Genomic DNA, 24,090 nt, shown 5'->3' on the forward strand with positions numbered 1-24,090 from the left:
GTGGTGTTGGAGAAGACTCTTGAGAGTCCCTTGGACTGCAAGGAGATCCAACCAGTCCATCAGCCCTGGGATTTCTTTGGAAGGAATGATGCTGAAGCTGAAACTCCAGTACTTTGGCCACCTCATGAGAAGAGTTGACTCATTGGAAAAGACTCTGATGCTGGGAGAGATTAGGGGCAGGAGGAGAAGGGGACTACAGAGGATGAGATGGCTGGATGGCATCACTGACTCAATGGATGTGAGTCTGAGTGAACTCCAGGAGTTGGTGATGGACAGGGAGGCCTGGCGTGCTGCGATTCATGGGGTTGCAAAGAGTCAGACACGACTGAGCGACTGAACTGAACTGATAGCTTTGGGGACTGTAGTTCTTAGACATAAAATAAGCAGGTGTGCCACCAGGTGGCACACTTAACATTTTGTGTTTTGAAGATCCCAATTTTTTACTTTGTTATTGTTGCAATTATTTTTAGCTAAGCCTTTGTGTTCTCAGAGCCAAACTAATACCTAAAAGTGATGTGCCACGCCGTTAAGAACTGTGTGATGTTTCACAGTTTACCTGGCATGGAAATTTTCTTCCACTTGGCAGGTGACCTAGGATAAATCCAACTTGTTTCATGACCAACTTATTCTGTGTAGTGAGTGCTCTAAGAACTCATAAATACTCAACCAGTGCTCAATTTTTGTGTTTTTTTCCCCCAAGATTTCCATTAACAATAGACCTTGTCTAGACAAACCAAGACAAAGAAACATGTACCTTAACACAGTAACAATAATGAAGAGATGTTAGTGGACTAGACAAGAGAAAACCGTACACACCACCAACAATTTCCAGTGTGAACCAGACCAGCATTCTCCAGCAAATGTGGCCTGTAAACTGAAACTGAGGGAGTTCCAATCCAACTGAACCAAAGGTCTGGGACTCAGATAGCAGATGGAACTATCTTCCAGCTCAAGCTGATCTGCTATGCCCTGCACTGGAAAGACAGTTAGATCAGGAGCTCAACACAACAGAGTGGAGCTCAGAACCCTGCTGAACTTAGCCATGGTCCTTGAAAATGGTGATAATAAAGACCATGAACTCAAAACGGGGTTCTAGGGTACCATACCTGTGTTTCTCATTGTCCTTGAATGCCGTAAGAAGTTCCCCTTGGATGCCCTTCCTGCTACCAAACCTGTTAACAAGAGAAATTCAACCAAATAAACTTAAAGATAAAATTTACTTCATTAAATGATTCGGGAATGGGGCAGCATCCCATATATCAAATAGAGAGGGACTCTCCACCAAACTGAAGGAAAGGAAAGGCTTTTAAAGGCAGAAAGGGAATGAGTGTAAAAGGAAATTATTAGCAAAAAATGCATTGTTTCAGGCAAGGTCACTGTTCTCAAGGGAATGGAGGAATCTTTTGGGTAGATTATCTTACTAGTGCTGACTGGGTAATTCCAAGTTGACTGGTTAAAGGTTACATTCTTGACATGGGCTAGCAAAAAATGCATTGTTTCAGGCAAGGTCACCGTTCTCAAGGGAATGGAGGAATCTTTTGGGTAGATTATCTTACTAGTGCTGACTGGGTAATTCCAAGTTGACTGGTTAAAGGTTACATTCTTGACATGGGCTGAAACAGCATTTAGGTTAGGTATTAAGTCTTGGTTTCCTCATGTGGGGCTTAGCATAAGTGTCTCCATTTGGAGCCTATTATGTCTTTTTAGCACCATGTTTTATTTTTAGCTTTATTTTCTTATGGTCAGCTTCTGCCAAGTTTCAATATTTCCTTCTATAAAGCTAGTGTGCAAATACCTCTCAAGTTTAACGTGTACCCAGATCACCTAAATATCTTTTTTTAATGCAGATTATGTTTCAATCAGTTTTGATACATGTCTAGCAAGTTCTCAGATCATGCTGATACTTCTGGTTCATAGAATACATTTTGAGTAGCAAGGTCTCATTCCATTATTTCTCTAGATTTTATAATAAATCCTGACCTTCTCTTCACCTGTTCCTTACTAAGTGGTCCCAACTTACATTCAGTGTAACAGTGTGTAACAGTTTGGTGTTTTTTTAAAAAAGGCTCAATCTTATTTAATCCTCACAGTATCATCTCTGGTAGATTGGAAGTTCGATTGGTTTCCTCAGTGAGAAAAGGGAGCCCAAGAACACAGTGACACTTTCCAGGCACTTCTCAACCTTGGCTTTTCTTCATACGTCTCTGTACTAGCTGTTTCCGAAGGAATTGTGGACATACACAGAGCATGGACATCTTCACTTTAGGTAATTTGCCTGAGAAGCCTTTTTCTCTCAGTCTGTTGTGTCCTTATTTATCTCATGAGCTTGTTCTGCTTGCCTTTGGTGTTTTTTCTTTCAGATTGAGGTGGAAATTGGCTTGACCTCCCATGAAGCCCTCTAGGGACAGTTTTTCTGGGTGTTGATTTAACATTTGTGTGTCTCTTTTCAGCTGACTGGTTGGCATCCGTGAAACTCCACTTTTTTTGTTGTTTTTTTAATTACAGCTTTCTCTAGTGGTTTCCTAATGTGTGTTTAAGTTTAAGGAAATCTTCGGTTAAAAAATCTGTTTCCCTATGTTCAAACCTATATATTTTTTTTAAACTTACATGGCCATATAACTCTTGGTTTTGGTGGCAAAGACATTCTTTTTCCTTTTGCTAATGTCCCTACGTTTTATATACAGACACAAACATATACTTACCAACCACTTTTCTAGATTCTCATTAAGTAACACACATTATGGTGAATACTTTAAAAGACATTGTGTCTTTTATACTCACAGTCACCCTCTAAAGTATTATAAGCTCTTTTTGACAGGAGAGAATTAAATCGAGGCTTACTAACTTGCACAAAATATTTAGCTAATTCAGGACAGAGTTTGAATTCAACTTAGGATGCCTGGTTTGAGAGTGGGTTATATATCTCTTGGGGATACCTTAGTGCTTTTCAAGTGCAGCATTGGCCCTTTCCTTAGGACTAGGACCATTCAGCTAATTCTGACATTGTTTAAAATAAAAAGATGTCAGGGTGGAGGTACAGTTAGTGAGACCTGTGGGAGAACATTGAGCTTTCGAGCATACTTGACTGATAAAATGAATGCCCAGCAGGCTGTTTGTCGCCTAGTAAATGTGGCTCAGTCCCAGAGAAAAATCATTCTCAGAAGAGTTTTTAATGCATTTTACAGGTGTTTCTCTGCTTGCCATGGCTCTTTCCCCAGGGCACCTTTGCAAAACTGATGAATAAGAGGTGACGTGATTGGGGATGTCTGACTGGCACACCTTATGTGAAAAGACGGAGAGCTCTGCTCTTAGCCAGTAAAGTCACATCTAATTTCTAAAACTGAATTAGAATAATAATGACAATAAAAGACCCAGAACACCACTTTATTACATCCCACGGTGTTTCTAGTTCTTGGCAACAACAAGGGAAAAAAATCCTGCAATCAAATTAGGGTGATCTGCACGACGGAAGTATCAGCGCAAGACAGTAGAAGCAGGGAATTGTTGATGATTTTCATTATCTGTAATGCTGCTGAGAGCTTTATTTGTCTTCACCTTGAAGCTTTGGAGAAAATCTGACTCTCCTTGGCATCATTAGCTTTTTCGACTGAACCATCTTGCCATTTAATAAGCATCAAGCCCTTGAGGTTATTTTGGAATGTTTTCCTTTCCCGGTGCCTGGGGTTTTCTGTTCCTAAAAGAGATACATTTGAGAAAATCTGGGAGGTTCTAGGTGCTGTTTATTATTTAGATGAACATTTTCATCATTTTTAAAATCACAAGATCCCAGGGAACGTGAATGGAATGAAGAGTGTTGGCTTCAACTGCAGCGTCACAGTATAATGAGAAACGTTGGGTAGGTAACCTGATCGCGGTTTCCTCCCTGTGATGTGTGATCATAGTACCTATCTCACTGGGTTGGGGCAAGTATTTGAAAGCATCTCTGTGATATCTCCAGCCACGTTAGGCGTTCCCTGATTAGTCACTTGTTTCTTGTAACAAGCCTAGTGAAAATGTACTGAGGGGAAGAATGTGCTCTGTTCTGGACAGAGCTAATAGTCCAGATAATGGCCATGCTTTAGAGATGAACTTGGATGGATCTTACCAGCTGGTATTTCTGTTTTTTTCAGAGGTCAGAGATACGTATATGAGCCAGTTCTGGGAGAAAATTGAATGCAAGAAGAATAAGCAGTTATCAAAATTGACCAGAGAACTGGTTTTGCACATACTGGACAGATAATCAGATTACTTTTTGTATCATATTTTGGGTTATAAGTCTTTACCATTCATGCAGTAATAAATTTGTACAGAAGCAGAGTTTTTTCATGATATCTTTCTAAATTTGAAGTTGTCACTATCATAGCATTGGTTTAGATGTAATTAAATGTCTTAGTTCCTTTCTATTTTTCTACTGTCTCTGATTGAGTATACCAAAGTTAATAAGGCAGGATTGAAAAGGATGGTTCTAGATCAGATACTCAGGTAAGCTAATTTCCAGACTTTTTCAACATCTTGCCTTTTCTTTCTATTCTTCTAACTTTTGAACATCACAGAGCTCCCTTCTTGGATACAGTTCTTTAAATTATTTATTCTCATTTATCTGTAATTTGGGAAACTGTCTGATAAGGTCATTTTGGCTGAGAGTGGTTCTGTCTTGGCAGGAGGTGGTGTCTATCATAGCCTCCTCTGCTGCTGCAGGCTGGCCCCACGTTTAGCCAACCAAGGTAGAAGAAACTTATACTTTTCATCATCGGAAAGCATGGGCTGAGTTGGACTATCACTTGAAACCAGAAGTTCCTACTTAGCAACTGAAATTTTTCACATGGATCACAAATACCAGAGCCGAGGGTGGGTGTTCCTAGGCCAGATGCTTCGAATTATAAAGGGAAATTTAAAACCTAAATTAAGATCCCGAGAGAATCTGAAATAAGATTCTGCTTTTATTTATGGGCTTGAAAGTTTTTTCCCTTGTAAATCCAGATGTTAAGTACCTGAGTGCCTGTATGTATGTGTACATGTACATGAGTGTATGTGTGTACATATGTGTACCTGTATGTAAACGTGTATGAAGTTGGGTGTGTGTGCATATGTATCTCTCAGTGTGTCCATGTACCCATTTAACTGACCTGTTATTTGGAGGGTTTAATCTCAGAAATATCATAAACAGTCCATCTTTGATTCTGAGTATTTACTTTCTCTTTCTGATAATTTACAATAATTACAAGTATTGCTATGGTTGTTTAGTTTTATGATGATATCAGGAAATCCGAGTCCTGTGCCCACTACAGCTCTATTTAGCAACCCCTTTTGCCCCAATATTACCAAAATTTCTATCCATATTATCCCTTGGGAGGCCACATAGCAGTAATGTGTGTGGTCTGTGCCTCAGAGAGCTCTGTGTTAAAATCTCTGCTACTTAATGGCTGTATAATCTTGGACAGAGGTTCATTCATTCTTTACTTCATTAAAATTCACTTTCTTCATTTTCAGAACAGAGGACATGTAACTGAAAAGCTTGCTGTGAATTCTACATAAAAGAAAACATATAAACGAGCAGTGTGTGGCATATATTAGGTGCCTAATAAATGTTAATTGGACTTCCTAGGTGGCTCAGACAGTAAAGAATCTGCCTGCAATGTAGGAGACCAGGGTTCAATCCCTGGATCAGGATGATCCCCCAGAGAAGGGAATTCTCCAGCATTCTTGCCTGGAGAATTCCGGGGACAGAGGAGCCTGGTGGGCTGTAGTCCATGGGGTCGCAAAGAGTTGGACACAACTGAGGGACTAACAGAAACAACAACAACAAATGTTAATTAACTGTCTCCAATCTCTCTCTGGTATTAAATTTCAACTCACGGAACACTAATTTTTCCCATATCTTTTTTCCAAAAGGTTAGTTGAGGGTCAGAAAGTGTAAGTAAATTTTCCAAGGCCACACAACTTGTAAGAGGAAGATGGATGATTAAAACTGAAGCTCGTCTGATATGAAAGGTTTTTGGCGGCTAAAATGCTGGTCTGAAACACAAACTTAAGGAGTACCTATTTTACATCTCCATTTTCAGCAGGCCTATACCTAAGCGATCTTAGCATCTTACCCCCTGCTCCAAAGTCTTTCTGAGAACATTAGACACAGTTAACCACTTACAGATGCAATGGAAGAGGGAGAAGAAAACAATTTAACGAAAGGAATTAGGAAAGGGAAATTAGATTTAGAGAGAGACTTTTTTCTGTTTTTCATTTTCAGTTTCTACAGTCTCCTACTGTTCATTGCTAAAGATTTTCCTCAAATATTGAGAGTCGTTTTTCCCTCCACAGATCTTGTTCACTCTCCATCCCAGTAAAGAAGTATTCTTCTATTGTATTATTTTGATGTATGCTTTGAATATGCTTGTGTCTAAATACCAGATGCTGTTCATGATATTACACAGACAGAAGAATGTTTAGTTCTGACCCAAGGTGAAGAACTAGCACTAAAACCTAACTTTTAGGGGGATGAATTTAATAAGGGTGGAATGGCAAGTTAAGCTGTTGTCATCAACTTCCATGAGAAGAAAGAATACCTTTTGTCAGTTTTTGCTCTGTGCGATGGCACCCCACTCCAGTACTCTTGCCTGGAAAATCCCATGGACGGAGGAGCCTGGTAGGCTGCAGTCCATGGGGTTGCTAAGAGTCGGACATGACTGAGTGACTTCACTTTCACTTTTCACTTTCATGCATTGGAGAAGGAAATGGCAACCCACTCCAGGGTTCTTGCCTGGAGAATCCCAGGGACGGGGGAGCCTGGCGGGCTGCCGTCTATGGGGTCGCACAGAGTCGGACACGACTGAAGCGACTTAGCAGCAGCAGCAGCATCTTTAGGTGACAGTATCTTTGATAAAGGCATTTTGGTTCTGTTTTCCTCAATGTAATCCCTTCTATTGCCAAGGAGAATCACCAGTATGTTAAATGGTAGAATTAAATAGAATTACTCAATTGCCAAGAGTTGCCAATATGTTAAAACAGTCTTTATTTTTGCTTTTTACAATTATACTTCAGTAAAAAAAAAAAAAAGACAAGGTTGCTGAAAGTAACCAAATGTAATACTCTGGTACATAATTATGTGTTTCAAAACAGCCTTTCACAGTACTTGAGTAAGCCTATATATTTCAGGCGACTGCAGAATCCTGCTAGGTGCAGCTGGGCATTCCCAGTAGACTGTCTGTCTCTAATGGTGACCTGTGTGTGCTTAGTCGTGTCCGACTCTTTGTGACCCCATGGACTGTAGCCTGTCAGGCTCCTCTGTCCACAGAATTTGCCAGGCAAGCAAACGAGTAGGCTGCCATTTCCTACTCCAAATGGTCACTTGGGGCCAGGAATATTCCTGTGATATTAAGTGTTATGGAGAGGCTTGCATCATCTGTGAATGTATTTTTTAGGACTTGGGGTCATGTTGGATGTTACCCTTGAGAGTGGCTAGAGAAGGAAAGCCTAGAGCCAGTAGCTGACCACTGCTAACTTATTTCCTGACCCTACCAGCAAAGTCACTGACTCCTCACTGGTCACGGTATATGCCTCCAAGTGCCTTGGTGTAGGTGAATGCTGGATCCAAACCTCTGGTCACCGTTTGCCAAGAGAAAGTACTAGAGTTTGGAATAGGCTAGCCTCCAAGGAAGCTTTTGACAGCAGCTCTGCCCATGCCCATGCTTCCTGCTTCCATGTCAGGAGGTGCTTAGGGAGGAAAGGGAAGGAACCTCCTGGATTTCTGTCACTGTCCCTTTTCTTCCCACCTCCCTTGGCCTCCTGTTCTCTGGGAATCAAAATAACTAGAGATTTGCCTTAAATAATTGACTTCTTTTATTTTGATCCGTTAAAGAATGAGAGAGAAGTCATAGTAGTAGGTAGTGGGAGATGTAGGAGAAGGAAAAAAAAAATCAGTCTTTGCTGCATTCTTATTGGTTGTCACGCATTTTATGTACATGCTTATTCAGGTCTCATATAACCTAGGTAAGCATCCATTCAGTCATCCATTCATCCACATTTATGGTGTGCCTGTTGTATACCATGCACCGCTTTAGAGGCTCATTAGTAAAATTTCTAAATTCAAAGAGTAAGAATCTGAGAGGTCAAGTAACTTGTTCAAAATTATACAGATAATAGTGGAGAAGCAAAATTCTAATCCAGGATAGTTCTTTCAAATGACCCCTGAGGATCTCCTCTCTTTAGGGGAGAGGCAGTAATTGTTAAGAAATTGAATGTGAAATTTAACTTGCCTTTATACAAGTTATAAAGACCCCTTTTAGCTGGATCAGTTTTTCCTGAATGCTTAAAGCTGAAAGGATATTTCCACGTAGTTTATGCAGTGTGTGAGGAACATGACGGCTTCATTTTCTTTCTTTGTTTTCAGTTTCCTTCTACATCATCTCCACTCTCCTGATCTCCACTACTAGGGGCATCTGTGTCTTTAAGACCCCCTGACACCCCACCCTCAACTTTCCATTTCTTCTTCTTTGTTGTAGATAGGTCACAGATTCTTAATGGAGTACAGAGTACTTTGCAAGCTTAGCTTCAAGATCCCCTTCCAACCATATTATTAACCCCTAAAACCCTTTTGGGTAGAAGTTTGGAGTTTCTATTATGAGTTCATTTGACTGATTCACCAAATAAAGTTCCATATCAAACTTTTCATTTAGAACCAAAATAATTTGTAATTTGTTGCTGTGCTGTGCTTAGTCACTCAGTCATGTCTGACTCTTTGCAACCCCATGGCCTGTAGCCTGCCAGGCTCCTCTGTCCTTGAGATTCCCTAGGAAAGCACACTGGATTAGGTTGCCATGCCCTCCTCCAGATCTTCCCAACCCAGGGATCGAACTAGGGTCTCCTGCGTTGCAGGTGATTTGTTAAGCAAATAATTTCTGAGTCAAATTTGTTGTGTGTTTGAATGATTCTTCTATTGACACTTTTCATCTGTAGTAATAATACTGTGATTTGTGACATGTGGAGAAACATTAGAGAAGTTTTCTTCTGCTTATGTTGTAGAAGAAATGAGATACTTTGTTCACTGTTTTAAAATTTTTAAATTTAAAGTCCTGATGCATTTGCTTGGTTTTGGTATTACTTAATAGCTACTCTTTCTAGATTAAAACCATTTGGCCATGTTTTTCTAATGGACTATTTATTTAGGATTTAGAAGAATGGACCTATTGCTTAGGCATATTGAATAACAATGATAAAGTCAGTCCTTTAAAATGGTAACTTTAAAAAATTTCTTTAGAGATTTAATGGGATTTCTCAACTATTCTGTTTTAATAGCATATCAAGAACAGCTTTGGTAGTACAATTCATAAACAGTTCTTTTATGAACCAAATGAATTTTTTATTGCTTTCAGAAATGAATCTCCACCCATGAGACATTTATAGTAACAGAACAAATGAAAATTCAGTGTTTTTGAAGTAAAAATGCAGTGTGGGAGTAGAACCATACAGTATTATAGTAAAGGTAAGAAGGTTCCTTAGCATCTAATATACAACAGTAGTTGAAGTTGTTTGACTGTTAGATAAGAAACGATGCTTGTGAAAAAGTTCGCTGATTCATAAAGCACTAAAAGGCAGGCATGGCCTTCTACCTCAGCGGGAAACCTGAAAGGGACTCTCTAGGTTATTTTTAATTTTTCAGATAAAAGTTATTTTTCACAAAGAAACAGGCAGGTGGTGAAGAACATAGATTTGCCTTGATTTTGCATCTCTGTCATACTTGTCTCCAGCTTCTGATCCTATCCTACAAGCAATGCTAATGTTATTGCTAACCCATGTCTTTACCGAAGCATTAACACATTCTTTATTTCCCCAAACCACCATCACTTGTAAAAGAAATAGAGACCTCCAACTTCTTCTCTGTTGGTCATAAATAGGCCACAGTAGCTTCTGAAATATTATCACTGAGACAGGCAGTGAGTGTTTTCTGTTATTTTATTCTAAGAATGTTAAACCCTAACTGAATGTTATTATATACATTGTTCTTTATTATATACAAGTGAGATATTAGAAGTTTCTGAAATGAACATCTGCCTAAAACCAATATTTAAGTTGTAGTCTGTATCTATTCCAGTATCGTACAATTTAGATACAAATCCTTCTTCTATTGACATGGAAGAAATTTTGCCATTCAGTCTCTGAATAGAGTAAATGGAAATCTTAAAAAAGTAAATACAAGGAATTCACAGAAGACATTTTATTTTCTAAAGAAATTAAGCTTATCTTTCTTAACCTAAATTTCTCAATTTGGAATATTCTCTGTGGGGTTTGAATTTAATCAGTAGAGTTTTTAAATTTATAAAAAGATACTCTTGGGGTGATTTCATCAGGTGACCCAAAGAAAAACTACAGTTGCTTTTATACATTGGGTTAATCTTTTAGAATAAATATGTAGAGTTTGGGAAAGAGTAGAGGAGAGAAAGGTGAGCCCTTACCTCACTTCTCACTAGGTCTTAACGTGACCTACTGTAGGTGAATTACTTAAGTTCTTATTTTAAACAGAATATTGAAAAATGCTTGCTGAATAAATTAATGAAATACATGACACAAGCTGTTGAGATGTTTGCTTAACTCCATATGACTTATAAAGGGATTTTTTGAGTTTTTTTTTTTTTTAGGTGAATAGCCGTTTACGCAAGATATATCACTAAGCTAAAATAAATAAATTTAAAAGGTTTCATATAGACCAACTCTAAATTGCTCCCTATATCCTACTGTATACATAGAATACTGCAGAAAGAGTACAATGTTGGTGTGGTTGTATAGAATTAATAATAATTGGTTCTGAATATAAAGCACCAAAAAAGATACACAAGTGCACAAGCAGAGGTGTACACATACCCAGGCATGTGTAAAATATGTATTCTCTCCATGTAAATACATACAGATTACATACCTGTCATATTTTTCACATATATCTGAATCACTTTATACCAGCATGAGCTTGGCTCAGCAGTTCGGTTGATTTAGACAGCCAGTCTCATGAAAGTGAGCATTCACTTGGTAAATTTCTGCAGATCCTAGGATAATGGTCCGCATTATCATTTCTTTAACTGCACACCAGGGGACTTCTTAAAATCACAGGATGTTTAGTGATTGGAACCTGGGGCTCTGGCTATTAAAAAAAATCTCTAGGTGACCTGGATGCACATTATGTTTGGAATGTTTTTTATACCATATCTGAGCACTCTATGAATTCCCTCTTTGACTTCATTTTTGGCCCCTAACTATTTCTTCTGAGGGGAAAAAGGGATCAAACCATTTGAATGAGGGGCTTTGAATAAGCTCAAACGGCTGGGAGGATAATGAGATCTTATGTCCTCAGCCTGGCTGGGATCTCCCAGCTTCATTGTTGCTGTAAGCCCCTGACCATTTCTTAGTTTCTTGGCAGGTCAGGGAAGAATTTATATGGATTAATATTTATTTTCCATGTTTTTTTCTTATTTTCAGTGGGCTTGATATCTGGAATGTCGTACTGATAAACACAGAAGCCTAAGCACATTTTCTTGGTGTACCACCACAGATCGTTTCTGTAGATGACTTGAATGGTGATCTAACCACCTTCCTGGGATGGAGGAGGGGAAATACTTAGGGACAGAACATATATTTATATTTCACTGAATTATTTAGTCTTAATAAAAATCATAAAAGGAATGAAAATGGCACACGAGAGCAATAACTTTTAGAAATTTGCAAGTAAAAGTATTTCAATCAAAAAAATTAAAGAAAGATTAGGGAAAAGAACCATCACTTTATGTGAGTGAAGGGAATGTCCCATCAGATCCTTCTCTGTTGTTTCCTTTGGCGTTTCTGTTCAAATGTGGCTTGAATTTGTCACATACATGAATTACTATACGCTTTTATTATTCTTCACTCTTCATCAGACTTTCTCCTTTTGGTGCCATGTGCTTATTTTTTTTTTTTCCAATCTTCTACTTCCCTTTAATTGATTCTGCTTAAAATTGGTCTCTCAGTCACTTTCCTTCTCTCTGCCTGTAGTAATTCTCCTTCCATCTGTTTCCTTCTCACTCACAGACACACTAGACAGACAGCTTGATCACAGACTTGCTCTTTCCCTTACCCTATCTCCAACATTTTTATACTTCTCCTTTTCTTGAAGAAAGAAATGATTTTTATAGAAATGTTTCTCCTCTTTCTTCTCGATAAAAAGCAGGCAGCATGTAAAAAATCTTAAGAAACCTGGGGAAAAAATTAAAATCTTGCTGAATAGCAGTTATTTTTAGAATGAAGAGTGCCTGATAAAAGCACAGATCTCTCAGATTTCAGAGAGTGAAATCAATAGTTTTCTCCATGCTGTTTCAATGTGAAGGCAACAAAAACAAATATCTAAAGTAATAGCAGCAAGAGAGCTCACGGAACAGAATCGATTCTTACTGCTAACAGTCATGTAAACAGAAATGGTTGCCGGCCTCTGAAAGGATCTTGAAGAATATGGATCCATGCTGAGAGGCAAAAGTGAGAATGCTGGACCACCATCTTTGGTCTCCTTGAGAGTAAATGCATTCCAGGAGTTGGTGATGGACAGGGAGGCCTGGCGTGCTGCAATTCATGGGGTCGCAAAGAGTCGGACACGACTGAGTGACTGAACTGAACTGAACTGGAGAGTAAAATGTGATTTAAAAAAAAAAAACCTACAATTTTGTGGAATCTTCTGTATAAACATTCAGATGTTTATGGTACTTTGCAAGTCATCACTGACTTAACACATTTAATTCTCACAGCTACTCCTATAAGACAGATTGTTTTCCTCTCCATTTTTCGGGTGGGGAAACTAAGGCATAGATCTGTTAGCCAACTTACTCAGAATTATGAAGCTGATAGGTGGAAGTGCCAATATTCAGACACAGGTAAGGAAATAGCAACCCACTCCAGTATTCTTGCCTGGGAAATCCCATGGACAGAGGAGCCTGGTAGGCTATAGTCCATAGGGACACAAAAAAGGTCAGACATGACTTAGCAACTAAGCAGCAGTAACTGCCTGACTCGTCTCTTCACCAAAATGCTGCCTCAGTCTTAAACCAAGGGTAGAAAAGAGAATGGCATCATGGGTGATGAGTGATTTTAAGCCTTTGCACAGGATAGAGTCCTCAGGTGCTATATTTAAACTTAAATGGATCTTAGAGAAAATTTTGTCAGTCCTCATTTCATAGACAAGGAAAATAATTCTCAGAGACTAGAAAGAATTAGCTCAAGGATGTCTTTTGTCTTTGTGAGATTAAAACTCCAAATCCCTCTGATAACAAAGCCTTGAATTTTTTAAGTCCTAGTCCCTGTTCCTTCCCACACATTATCTTCCCCATTGATTTCTTACAACACTAGAAAGTCCACCACTGAGAATACTTTTCAATAAAGGTACTGGCATTCAGAAATCTTCAATTGACACATGGACTCATTACCCTGAGGGAACCACACAGAGTTATTGTTTTTCTCTGGGTTTATAGTTCCATCAGAGGGCCTCTTTTCTGTTTTATTGGAGAAAGAGGCAGGGGAGGACACCCTGGGCCTTTACTGTCCCCCTCCACTCACAGATTTCCTGCCTTGGAAAAAAAAATGTACCTATAGTTGCTCTCTCAGTGAACAGGTTACTTGTTGCAAAACTGTTCTTGAGCATTCAGCACATTGTGCTTTAGAGAATGGTAGCATCTTAAGCGCAGGCATTGTACTGTTTGGGTTTTGCTTTGTTTTGTTTTTTATGTTGAAGAGGTTCTTTATTGTTGTTTTCAGCAACTACACAGGTGAAGGTACCACCAATTCATTCTCGCTGCATGACCCCATGGAGAGCTGGAGCCTTCATGTTCAAAGAAAACTCTTTGAATTGAGTCCACTAAGACTTCCCTCCAAGGATACAGAGCTCTGTAAGTTGAACTTTCTGTGTTCACAGAAAGTTGTGAATCAAGTGACATCTTCCAGTGATTTTCTCTGGCACCCTGATACTTCCCAAACTTTGTTGGACCTCCAAAGTAGTCATTTTTTCTATTATAGCTAAAGATGCCAGCCATATATCCAGTAGAAACCAGTACTGTCAGGAAAGCTGCTCTCTGTGGATCTGAGGCTCTATCGTTAGATGGGCAAAGGCATTTCCCGATCAATGGAATGTCTTGACAAACATTTCTGACATGTACCAGGGAACCATTCACCACAGTCATGACTCCAGAGAGTAGATTTTCACTTTACTTAAATCTGCATCAAGGAATCTGCAAGTTAGCATCCCATATACTCATTTTTCTTGAACCACTTAGGTAGAATAATTTACATGGTAAGCGAAGGACTAGCTTAAACAGTGTTCTCCTTAGAACTATGACCCCTAACAACACTGCAGAAACAATACATATTGATTCTTTTTTTTTTTTCTTTTGGCAGATTTCAGCAGGGTAAGATTCCTTCATAATAAAAATGGGATTGAATCATTAACCTTGCTCCACTCCACAGATGAATGTCAGTTATTGTCTGCTCCCAGAACATTGCTAAAAGGTCTAAATTACTGTAATTTGGCACTCATCTTTCATAGCCATTCTTCAGGGAGCACAGGGCCGTGGCCAGGGGGCCTCGGCTTCCCTTGAAGAGAAGCACAGTCTGTGGCAGCCAGGCTGAGGCACTGAGCTCTATGTTTGTGGTTCCCTTGAGAGCTGTGTCTGAGGAGCTGCGATATTATCCTCAACTCTTCCCAATTTAAAGAGAAAAAGCCTCCTTTTAAATCTGCGCTGTTGTTGATTTCAGTTCTTTTAAATCCACTGGAGCAGGGTTTTTCAAAGTGTGCCCTGTTTCTCTATATGTTGGATTAGGGGAGTAGGAAGAGAGAGGATCCCAGGAGAATAATTCTGTGAGAAACTACATGTTTACTATATCAATGTATGTATAACTTTTTCTAATAGTTCAGTCACTTCTTTTTTATCTTTTTTTTTTAATTTTAGGTATGCAGTTTAGTTTTTATCCTATAGCAGACATGCTTAGAGTAATCAAAAGGAACTCCACCTGAAAGAGTATAAATAGAGTCACTTACAGACAAGAAAGGCAATATTTGTGTGTGTGTGTTTGTTTGTGGGTTGTGTGTGTGTGTGTGTGTGATTCAGATGAAAAGGTTTGCCTTTGACAAGTTGCCAGTGTCACCATAGAGTTTACTTAATATGTAAACTTTTCTTATAAACTTTTCTATAAAATTTTCTTTCTTCTATTATTCCTCTTTGTTTTCCTTCATTTAAAAAAAACTCAGTTCACCCCTTTACAATGAGTCATTGGCTATAAACTATTACTTTAATATGAGTTGTTATACATTTTACTTAAATGGCAATAGATTTTTTAAAAACCTATGTATATAATTAGAATACTGTGGCATAATCAAGTTTCTGAAGACATTTATTTCCAACATAAGGGAAACATTAAACAGTTTGAAAATTCTTGGTCTACAATTTATGTAACTATAGCTTTGGGTTCACAGTCTCTAGTTTAGAAACTTTTTGCACTGCTCTGCTTTCTTTTCACAATCTTTTACCACTTCCTTCTCCATCAAACTGACCTTTTATTTTAATGGGTTTTCCAGAGAGAACTTGCTGTAATAGAGGTAATCTATTGTTGGACATGATTTCAGATGACAACTTCGCAGTTTTGATGTACTTTATGTTACTTAATTGAACAGGAATAGACAGTTTAATGAGGCATTCTCTATATTATTTTATTTTTAATTGGCAAAACCAGGATGACTCACACCCAGGTTTTAAGTAAATATTAAACTAAAGAGACAGGAGGAGGTTGAAGGAGGGGTGGTTTCTGGTTTTGCCAAGATGATGAAATAACAGGTTTCAAGTTCTGTCCTCCTAAATGAATGCTGGAGAAATCATAGAAGCACAAGGGAACTATGAATTTAAGAACTAACAGAGGAGAAACACTCTCCCCGGCCTCATAGATGGAAGACCTTCTGAGAATTGTCTGCACAGGATAATTGGGTGGTGGCAGCCTGGAGCAGAGGCAGAAAGTGGGAGAATGGGATAGAACAGTGGTTCTCCAACGTGCTACAAAGACCAGTAGCATCAGTATCACCTCAAACTTATTAGAAATGCAAATTATTGACTAATTCCAGACTTACTGAATCAGAAAGCTAGTAATACCCAACTATTTATGTTTAAACAAGCCTTCCAGGTAATGTGATACATGCTAAAACTTGAAAAAAGAAAGCTTTGTTGAGCTTCACTTGCCTTTTACTTGCTTAGAAGGCCTCATGTTGTGTTTTGCTACAAACACGTGCCTTTCCCCACAGCTCAGAGGATCAGTGCTGTTGCCAGTTCAGGGAGTAGTTCAGCAGGTCGAAGAAGGCCTGCTCCAGCCGTGAGTTACTCACATGTGTGGACTGACCAGCTCTTCTCCTGCGTTTATTTCCCTCTTAACTTTTAGTTTTCGACCTCAAGAGCAGAGGGAACCTGCCTCTGTTGATTCACCTCCGTCATTCACTTGAAAGAAACCCTGAATGGAGTAGCTGCCAGCTGGAGGGCCAGCCAAAAGGTCACCAGGGATTCTGTGTAGCCTGAGATACTCAGCTGGGGGGACTCATCTCTGCCTCCTGAACTCACCTGGACTGATTGATTCAGTGTGTAATCTTGTGCCATTTTTCATGAACCAGACAGAATAGCTGATACTCTCAGGAAGACATGGGTTCAGCAGATGCAAGAACGAGACCTCTGGAGAGTGACGTCAGCACGATGCTGACATAGGCGGCTTCTGACTCTGCTGTCCCTCAGGAGAACTGCTGACAGCTATTTATGAACAAGACACCCTGAGAAAATCTTGAAACATGGGAGCATGACCCTGAAGCACCCCGCTGCGCCGCAGAGGCTGACAGGCTACATTCCAAGATAAGAGAAGCGGCAGCAGGCTCAGCGCTCTGCCCCTGTTGTGGCCAGCACAGACCACATGGTGAGCTCTGCTCTGAGCCTCTGGGGCCTGGGGGCGCGAGCCAGCCCCTAGCCCTGCGGGCCGCATTGAGGGAGTCCCTACCGACGCTGGTCTCGCTCCATGGGGACTACAGGGGAATCTATGATGGAGACTTCCAGGAAGGGGTGGATCCAGGATTATGAGGCCTGTAAATTATACCATTTTATATCTTACAAAAAAAGAAAAACAAAATTACAAATACACAAAATCAGGTGTGAAAATGATTATTTGTTTAGGCTGACCCAAGAGATAGCAATAAAGTACACATATTTAAAAACTGACAGATAACACAAATATCACTAAATCTCAAAAAACTATTTGTATTATTTAACCATGGGTTCAGTCCCTGGTTGAGAAGATCCCCTGGAGAAGGAAATGGCAGCCCACTTCAGTATTCTTGCCTGGGAAATCCCATGGACAGAGGAGCCTGGCAGGCAACAGTCCATGAGGTCACGTAGTCGGACATGACTTAGCAACTAAAGAACAATAACAGCAACAACTAGGACACATATTCCTATAAAACTGTTTTCCTTTTTTGTTTGTTTATTCTCTTCATTCACCTCTTTGTCAACAATTGTATAATCAAAGATAATTGACTTTAAAACAAATATATTTTATCCTTTTCTATATGATTGTTCAAATTTTGATTTTCTTATTGATACCTGGACATAAATCATACAGCTTCACAAACTTGACATGTTTTTGATACTGCAATAGTTTTGTGTGTTATAGTCACAGCACATCTGATTAATCCTATTTTGCATGATTGTGTCAAGAAAGATAAATTGTATGCTGCACTTGAGATTATGTATTTTGAATTTTCAAGTATATTTCTAAGAACAGAGAGCTTCCATTTTGACTAGGCAGGGTTTGAAAAACAAATTCTCGTATAATTTTACATATCTGATGATTGGAATCATTTTTCACATATTATTTTCTAGATTTGTGTACTTCAGACCACTTCCTTTGTATTCTCAGTACTGGACACTGAAGCACATTCTCATAGTACAGCATGACCTTTTTCACATCATGATACAGACAGGATGAGTTAGCATAGTGCACTAAACTAGTATTCCCAGAAGCTTTTTTCTTTTTAATATGTATTTATTTATTTTTGGCTTTGCTAGGTCTCCATTACTGAGTGCGGGCTTTTTATAGTTGTAACAACTTGCAGTGCGAGGGCTTCTCATTGCGGTGGTTCTCTCATTGCAGAACACAGGCTCTAGGGTGTGTGGTCTCAGGAGTCGTGGTGCAGACAACTGCAGGCTCAGTTGTCCTACAGCATGTGGGATTTTCCTGGACCAGGGATTGAATGGTGTGCCTCGCATTGTGAGGCAGCTTATTAACCACTGGACCACCAGGGAAGTCCCCCAGAGCTATTTTTACACAGGTGTAGCTAGTAATAACTTTATACTCAGGATTTATTGTGACGCATATGTTTTAGAATAGAAATGGAAATAGAGGAAAGAGACAGCAGTCTTATCTGATTCCATATAAAATATCTTATTGCTGAAGATGTACAAAAATATACAACCATTTGGCAGTGAGAGTGCACAACTCAAGCTTCATTAGTGTATTAATCAGGGTTGAACAGAGCAAAATCCATAGTAGAGATAAGTATATATGGAGAGGGGGAGAGAAGGGATGAGAGAGAGAAGAGAGAGTTGGGTTTGTTTTAAGGAATTGACTCACTTGATAGAGGAAGCAAGTGCATAATCTGCAAAGTAGCCTGAAGACCCAGGGAAGAGCTGATGTTGCACTTTGAGTTCAGAGGCTGTCCGCTGATGAAATTCCATCTTCCTATAGGGAGGTCAGTCTTTTTATAAAAAGACCTTCAGCTGATTGGATGAGGTCCACCCACATTTTGATCTATTTTATTCAAAATCTACTGATTTAAATGTTAACCTCATCTTAAAAAATTCCTTGAAAACAATAGAATGAGAAAGATTAGAGATCTCTTCAAGAAAATTAGAAATACCAAGAGAACATTTCATGCAGAGACAGGCACAATAAAGGATAGAAATGATATGGGCCTAAGCAGAAGATATCAAGAAGAGTGGCAAAAATACCCAGAAGAACTATACAAAAAAGATCTGCATGACCCAGATAACCACGATGGTGTGATCACTCACCTAGAGCCAGACATTGGAATGCAAAGTCATGTGATCCTTAGGAAGCATCACTACAAACAAAGCTAGTGGAGGTGATGGAATTCCAGTTGAACTATTTCAAATCCTGAAAGATGATGCTGTGAAAGTGCTGCATTCAATATGCCAGCAAATTTGGAAAATTCAGCAGTGGCCACAAGACTGGAAAAGGTCAGTTTTCATTCCAATCCCTAAGAAAGGCAATGCCAAAGAATGCTCAAACTACCACACAATTGCACTCATCTCACACGCTTGTAAAGTAATGCTCAAAATTCTCCAAGCCAAGCTTCAGCAATACGTGAAACCTGAACTTCAGATCTTCAAACTGGTTTTAGAAAAGGAAGAGGAACCAGAGATCAAATTGCCAACATCCGCTGGATCATCAATAAAGCAAGAAAGTTCCGAAAAAAAAACATCTACTTCTGCTTTATCGACTACTCCAAAGCCTTTGACAGTGTGGATCACAACAAACTGTGGAAAATTCTTAAACAGATAGAAATACCAGACCATACCAGACCACCTGACTTGCCTCCTGAGAAATCTGTATGCAGGTCAAGAAGCAATAGTTAGAACTGGATGGGGAACAACAGACTGGTTCCAAATCTGGAAAGGAGTACATCAAGGCTGTATATTGTCACCCTGCTTATTTAACTTCTATGCAGAGTACATCATGAGAAACGCTGGGCTGGAAGAAGCACAAGCTGGAATTAAGATTACTGAGAGAAATATCAATAACCTCAGATATGTAGATGACACCACCCTGATGGCAGAAAGTAAAGAGGAACTAAAGAGCCTCTTGATGAAAGTGAAAGAGGAGAGTAAAAAAGTTGGCTTAAAACTCAACATTCAAAAAACTAAGATCATGGCATCTGGTCCCATCACTTCATGGCAAATAGATGGGGAAACAATGGAAACAGTTGACAGACTTTATTTTCTTGGGCTCCAAAATCACTACAGATGGTGACTGCAGCCATGAAATTAAAAGACACTTGCTTCTTTGAGGAAAAGCTATGACCAACGTAGACAGCATATTAAAAAACAGAGACATGGCTTTGCCAACAAAGCTCCATCTAGTCAAGGCTATGGTTTTTCCAGTAGTCATGTATGGGTGTGAGAGTTGGACTATAAAGAAAGCTGAGTGCTGAAGAATTGATGCTTTTGAACTGTGGTGTTGGAGAAGACTCTTGAGAGTCCCTTGGACTGCAAGGAGATCAAAGCAGTCAGTCATAAAGGAAATCAATCCTGAATATTCATTGGAAGACTGATGCTAAAGCTGAAACTCCAATGTTTTGGCTACCTGATGGGAAAAACTGACTCATTAGAAAACACCCTGATGCTGGGAAATACTGAAGGCATGAGGAGAAGGGGATGACAAAGGATGAGATGGTTGGATGGCATCACCAACTCAATGGCCATGAGTTTCAGCAAGGTCCTGGAGTTGGTGATGGACAGGGAAGCCTGGTGTGCTGCAGTCCATGGGATCAGAAAGAGTCAGACACAACTGAGCGACTGAACTGAACTGAGAAACCTCTAGAATGATGTTTGACCAAATATCTGGGTACTGTGGCCTAGTCAAATGGACACGTTGTTAAACATTACAGTGATGAAACTTCCTCTTTACCTGACAAGTTCAACTGCCTCAAAAGGAAAGCAGTGAATAGAATAGTATATGTCATCTGAAACATATGCACTGGAACAGAAGGACTCCAGTGGTGTGTACTGTTCATCCATATCAACTTCTTCTCTCCAGGTAAATAGAATAATTGCCCATTTCCCCCTTTACAGTTAGACAGGATCATGTGACCAGTCCTGGGCCACTTCTTTGTAAGTCAGAATTATGATTTATTACTTCTGTATGAAGCCTTTAATTGCCAGGTCAAAATTCTCCAGAGCACTTTTCCCCTGCTGTGCTGGCCCAATGGATTGCATGCTCTAGACAGTACAACTACTTGGCGGTCGAGCCTCCGTCCCTCGGTGCTGCTCAAACACCACGTGCTGTTGCCTTGAAGCGCTGTTGGGGCTTGTAATGGACTTTGCTTGAGTTAAACCACTGGGGCTGGGATTTTTTACTACTACATCATAATATGTTCTAATACCTGAGCCAATAAATTAAAATAGCCATACTAATTTTAAAGAGATAAAGGATGACAACAGCAGCGTAAAACACAACTAGAATTATAAGGAGTAACCAAGTAGAAAATTTAGGTATGAATAATTATTTGAAGTATGGAACCTAATGTATGGGATGAATATATCTGGTGGATATAGCGGAAGAACAATTTAGTTGAATTGGAAAATCAAATTCAGCAGCCCTCCAGAAGTCATTTGTTGTTGTTATCTAGTCTCTAAGTCTATCTCCAACTCTTTGCGACCCCATGGACTAGAGCGTACCAGGCTTCCCTGTCCTCCACTGTCTCCCGGAGCTTGCTCAAACTCATGTCCATTGAGTCGGTGGTGCCATCCAACCATCTCATTCTCTGTGGCCTTCTTCTCCTCCTGCCCTCAGTCTTTCATAGCATCAGTGTTTTTTCCAGTAAGTCAGCTCTTCGCATCAGGTGGCCAAAGTATTGGACTTCAGCTTCACCATCAGTCCTTCTAAAGAATATTCAGGGTTGATTTCCTTTAGGATTGACAGGTTTGATCTCCTTGCTGTCCAAGGGACTCTCAAGAATTTTCTCTAGCACCACAGTGTGAAAGCACCAGAAGTCATTAGGAAACAATAAATAGTTGAAAAATGTAAAAGAAAAGGATAAAGAGGTATGAAGGATTGGAATAGAAGATGCAATGGAGGCTTCAGAAGGAAGAAAAAAAAAAGTAAAACTGCAGAGAAGAAAATATTTGAAGAAATAATGGAAGTAAATTTTCCAGAATGGAAAAAATAAGCTTCAGATATAAAGGGTTCTATAGAGCATCAAGAGAAGACACAGAGAAAATTTAATATACTAAAGAAACCAAGAGAGTTAGTATTAAGTTTGGAAAGTAACAATTTTTACTTATCCCTCTGCAGTTTGTTTTTACCTGTTGCTCTGTTTATGTTTCTGAGATACATAAAAAATCCATAGATTTTTTATTTTTTCAACACAGAATGAATCTATATGCCTAATTTGTCACTATATCTGCAATGGCATGCAGCCTGCCCCTCTCTCTCTCTCTCTCTCTCTCACACACACACACACACACACAAATAATGAGGTCTATTACATTTATTTTCCTATCTGGATGATTGGATTGAGTTGAATTCATTTCCATGTGCCCACAGTTAAAGGTTTTCAGACTGACTTGATCCCTCCTTGTCTCATTGAATACATTTATTTTCCTTTTTTTTTTTAATTATTTATTTATTTTGTTTATCTGGCCGTGCTGAATCTTAATTGCACCACCTGGGATCTTTACTTGCATCATGCGAACTCTTCGCTGTGGTATGTGGCATCCAGTTCCCTGGCCGGGGATTGATCCCACACCCCCTGCATTGGAGACATGGACTCTTAGCCATTGGACCGCCAGGGGAATCCCTCCATTTAATTTTTAATGCTAATTCAACAAGACATCAGGGAAGCTAATGAATATAGTTAGCTTCTGAGTGAAAATAGTCTCACTAGAATAGTGAATATAAACCAACCACAGGAACTGCTATAGGTAGTACTGTCTATAATCCCTGCAGACATCTGTAACTATAGATACTACTTTATATCACTACGTGACTACTGTAGATACTTGCTACTAATATTAAAGGCAGATAAAATTTTACAATTTATATCTATAAATTCATATAAATATAAAATAAGTAAACAAATATATATAAATTCATACTTTTATACGGGCAGAGAAAGACTGTTATTGTCACTTTATAGATAAGCAAATTGACGTTCAGAGTGGTTACTTTCCTAAGAGTCCAGTGTGAATATAAGACTTTCTGATTTTGAGTTCGATGCTCTTTATCATGCTGTGATTTCATGCAAAGTAGATTGAATATGTTTTTAGTACTTTTGACCTTTCAAGCCAAATTTAATCAATCTTTAACATTCAGGTTTTAGTTTAAATCTACGTCTCTGTGACCGCATGTGTAAACACAGGCACATACACACCTACACGTAAGTTCACATTCTGCCTGGATACATACTCAGAAGATGAAGAGAATGCATCATTAACTAATACCTGATTTTTTTCTTCTTTTATAATGAAGACCATAATTTACCAGGTGACTTTATATGCCAAATGCTTTATATATTAAATAATTCTTCTATAATCCTAATCCTGTATTACTTATAGACATTAAGTCACTTACTTAAAGTCTTTAAGCTAATAAGAAGCAGAGCCAGAATTCAAATCAGTACTGACTCCAGTTCCCTTGTGTTTAGTAACTTGGTCCTGCAACCAGCTGCAACATAAATATAAAGCTCTGGGGATCAATTTTGTGAATGAGTTGAGAAACAACATACTCAAGAGGTGAGATTTGGAAGAGTCCAAATCCATGAAGGACTTGGTCCTACAGTGACAGTTCTAGGAGAAGCCTGTGGCCTGGGCCCGCACAATCCCTGGCATAGACTTAGATCCACGCACAGAAGAAATTCCAGGGGCTGGGCATCTGGACAGAGATAGTGGGCCACACAGACTTTAGGTAGCATGTCCTCTTGGGCCCATGGACTCCTTGCCTCGTAGAGAGAGGTGCAGTCACAGAAGGCCAGGGCCAGTTTCCAGGATAAGAGGGGTACGTGGTAAATATTTCACTGTCTGATTTTTACTAAATAGAAGGAAATGAGATTTCTTATTCCAGATGAAAAGACAAGTTAATGGGGACTAAAATATTTTGAATTTTTTTACTTAAAAAAACTTGATGTTGGAATATAGTTGATTAACAATGTGGTGTTAGTTTCGGGTATACAGCACAGTGATTGAGTTATACATGTACACATATCTATTCTTATTCAAATTCTTTTCCCTTTTAGGTCATTACAGAATGTTGAGCAGAGTTCCCTGTGCTATACAATAG

At 39.2% G+C, this 24,090-nt stretch overlaps 1 long non-coding RNA gene across 1 annotated transcript in view; it reads left to right on the forward strand.

The window, feature by feature from the left end:
* The window catches only part of LOC112586951, a 75,742-nt gene extending 58,383 nt beyond the window's left edge, over positions 1-17,359 (forward strand). Inside the window, exons 3-4 of the long non-coding RNA XR_006641425.1 lie at positions 13,756-13,886; positions 16,417-17,359. This is a non-coding gene — a long non-coding RNA (uncharacterized LOC112586951). The remainder of the gene's footprint in view (positions 1-13,755; positions 13,887-16,416) is intronic.
* The last annotated feature ends 6,731 nt before the right edge of the window (positions 17,360-24,090 follow it).

The sequence above is a fragment of the Bubalus bubalis genome, chromosome 9 (assembly GCF_019923935.1).
Source record: "Bubalus bubalis isolate 160015118507 breed Murrah chromosome 9, NDDB_SH_1, whole genome shotgun sequence".
Taxonomy (NCBI): Eukaryota; Metazoa; Chordata; class Mammalia; order Artiodactyla; family Bovidae; genus Bubalus; species Bubalus bubalis.